Source organism: Taudactylus pleione, unplaced genomic scaffold, assembly GCF_031769625.1.
Source record: "Taudactylus pleione unplaced genomic scaffold, aTauple2 ptg000967l, whole genome shotgun sequence".
In the NCBI taxonomy this organism is placed as follows: Eukaryota; Metazoa; Chordata; class Amphibia; order Anura; family Myobatrachidae; genus Taudactylus; species Taudactylus pleione.
In genome coordinates this window covers 12,227,501-12,230,000 of record NW_028285368.1, presented here as the reverse complement: position 1 = coordinate 12,230,000, position 2,500 = coordinate 12,227,501, and the positions used below count along the sequence as shown (strand labels likewise).

General features: G+C 38.5%; 1 non-coding gene and 10 pseudogenes across 1 annotated transcript; all 11 read left to right on the top strand.

Moving 5' to 3' along the window:
- Nucleotides 1–46: 46 nt before the first annotated feature.
- LOC148469103 (5S ribosomal RNA) lies at nt 47–165 on the top strand (annotated as a pseudogene).
- A 115-nt stretch (nt 166–280) lies between these two features.
- Nucleotides 281–399, top strand: LOC148469102 (5S ribosomal RNA; annotated as a pseudogene).
- Nucleotides 400–515: 116 nt separating this feature from the next.
- LOC148469101 (5S ribosomal RNA) lies at nt 516–634 on the top strand (annotated as a pseudogene).
- A 115-nt stretch (nt 635–749) lies between these two features.
- Nucleotides 750–868, top strand: LOC148469100 (5S ribosomal RNA; annotated as a pseudogene).
- Nucleotides 869–984: 116 nt separating this feature from the next.
- Nucleotides 985–1,103, top strand: LOC148469099 (5S ribosomal RNA; annotated as a pseudogene).
- Nucleotides 1,104–1,219: 116 nt separating this feature from the next.
- On the top strand, nt 1,220–1,338 carry LOC148469098 (5S ribosomal RNA; annotated as a pseudogene).
- A 116-nt stretch (nt 1,339–1,454) lies between these two features.
- Nucleotides 1,455–1,573, top strand: LOC148469097 (5S ribosomal RNA; annotated as a pseudogene).
- A 115-nt stretch (nt 1,574–1,688) lies between these two features.
- On the top strand, nt 1,689–1,807 carry LOC148469096 (5S ribosomal RNA). Its single transcript, XR_015874143.1, has one exon. It is a non-coding gene; the product is annotated as a 5S ribosomal RNA (ribosomal RNA).
- A 116-nt stretch (nt 1,808–1,923) lies between these two features.
- On the top strand, nt 1,924–2,042 carry LOC148469095 (5S ribosomal RNA; annotated as a pseudogene).
- A 116-nt stretch (nt 2,043–2,158) lies between these two features.
- Nucleotides 2,159–2,277, top strand: LOC148469094 (5S ribosomal RNA; annotated as a pseudogene).
- Nucleotides 2,278–2,392: 115 nt separating this feature from the next.
- Nucleotides 2,393–2,500, top strand: part of LOC148469093 (5S ribosomal RNA) — a 119-nt pseudogene continuing 11 nt past the window's right edge.

Genomic DNA, 2,500 nt, shown 5'->3' with positions numbered 1-2,500 from the left:
ACTTGAGTTAAGAAGTAATAGAGTTCTAAAGTTAATGCTTATGAGCACCTACAGCCAAACCACACTGGACATGCCCAATCTCGTTTGATCTTGGAAGCTATGCAGTGTTGGGCCTGGTTAGTACTTGGACGGGAGACCACCTGGGAATGCCAGGTGCTGTAGGTAATTTTATACTGCCATAACATTCTTTTCTATTACATTTTACATTTCATTTTTCAACTAATCATTGAATTTACTTGAGTTAAGAAGTAAAAGAGGCCTAAAGTTAATGTTTTTGAGCACCTACAGCCAAACCACACTGGACATGCCCAATCTCGACTGAACTTGGAAGCTATGCAGTGTTGGGCCTGGTTAGTACTTGGATGGGAGACCACCTGGGAATACCAGGTGCTGTAGGTAATTTCATACTGCCATAACATTCTTTTCTATTACATTTTACATTTAATTTTTTCAACTTATCAATGAATTTACTTGAGTTAAGAAGTAATAGAGGTCTAAAGTTAATGGTTTTGGGCAACTACAGCCAAACCACACTGGACATGCCCAATCTCGTCTGATCTTGGAAGCTATGCAGTGTTGGGCCTTGTTAGTACTTGGATGGGAGACCACCTGGGAATACCAGGAGCTGTAGGTAATTTTATACTGCCAAAACATTCTTTTCTATTACATTTTACATTTCATATTTCAACTTATCATTGAATTTACTTGAGTTAAGAAGTAAAAGAGGTCTAAAATTAATGTTTTTGAGCACCTACAGCCAAACCACACTGGACATGCCCAATCTCATCTGATCTTGGAAGCTATGCAGTGTTGGGCCTGGTTAGTACTTGGATGGGAGACCACCTAGGAATCCCAGGTTCTGTAGGTAATTTTATACTGCCATAACAGTCTATTCTATTACATTTTACATTTAATTTTTTCAACTTATCAATGAATTTACTTGAGTTAAGAAGTAATAGAGGTCAAAAGTTAATGCTTTTGAGCACCTACAGCCAAACCACACTGGACATTCCCAATCTCGTTTGATCTTGGAAGCTATGCAGTGTTGGGCCTGGTTAGTACTTGGACGGGAGACCACCTGGGAATACCAGGTGCAGTAGGTAATTTTATACTGCCATAACATTCTTTTCTATTACATTTTACATTTAATTTTTTCAATTTATCAATGAATTTACTTGAGTTAAGAAGTAATTGAGGTCTAAAGTTAAAGGTTTTGGGCACCTACAGCTAAACCACACTGGACATGCCCAATATCATCTGATCTTGGAAGCTATGCAGTGTTGGGCCTGGTTAGTACTTGGATGGGGGACCACCTGGGAATACCAGGTGCTGTAGGTAATTTTATACTGCCATAACATTCTTTTCTATTACATTTTACATTTAATTTTTTCAACTTATCAATGAATTTACTTGAGTTAAGAAGTAATAGAGGTCTAAAATTATTGGTTTGGGGCACCTACAGCCAAAGCACACTGGACATGCCCAATATCGTCTGATCTTGGAAGCTATGCAGTGTTGGGCCTGGTTAGTACTTGGATGGGAGACCACCTAGGAATCCCAGGTGCTGTAGGTAATTTTATACTGCCATAACATTCTTTTCTATTACATTTTACATTTCATTTTTCAACTAATCATTGAATTTACTTGAGTTAAGAAGTAAAAGAGGTCTAAAGTTAATGTTTTTGAGCACCTACAGCCAAACCACACTGGAAATGCCCAATCTCGACTGAACTTGGAAGCTATGCAGTGTTGGGCCTGGTTAGTACTTGGATGGGAGACCACCTGGGAATACCAGGTGCTGTAGGTAATTTTATACTGCCATAACATTCTTTTCTATTACATTTTACATTTAATTTTTTCAACTTATCAATGAATTTACTTGAGTTAAGAAGTAATAGAGGTCTAAAGTTAATGTTTTTGAGCACCTACAGCCAAACCACACAGGACATGCCCAATCTCGTCTGAACTTGGAAGCTATGCAGTGTTGGGCCTGGTTAGTACTTGGATGGGAGACCACCTGGGAAAACCAGGTGCTGTAGGTAATTTTATACTGCCATAACATTCTTTTCTATTACATTTTACATTTAATTTTTTCAACATATCAATGAATTTACTTGAGTTAAGAAGTAATAGAGGTCTAAAATTAATGTTTTTGAGCACCTACAGCCAAACCACACTGGACATGCCCAATATCGTCTGATATTGGAAGCTATGCAGTGTTGGGCCTGGTTAGTACTTGAATGGGAGACCACCTGGGAATACCAGGTGCTGTAGGTAATTTTATACTGCCATAACATTCTTTTCCATTACATTTTACATTTCATTTTTCAACTTATCATTGAATTTACTTGAGTTAAGAAGTAAAAGAGGTCTATAGATAATGTTTTTGAGCACCTACAGCCAAACCACACTGGACATGCCCAATCTCGTCTGATCTTGGAAGCTATGCAGTGGTGGGCCAGGTTAGTACTTGGTTTGGAGACCACCTAGGAATCCCAGG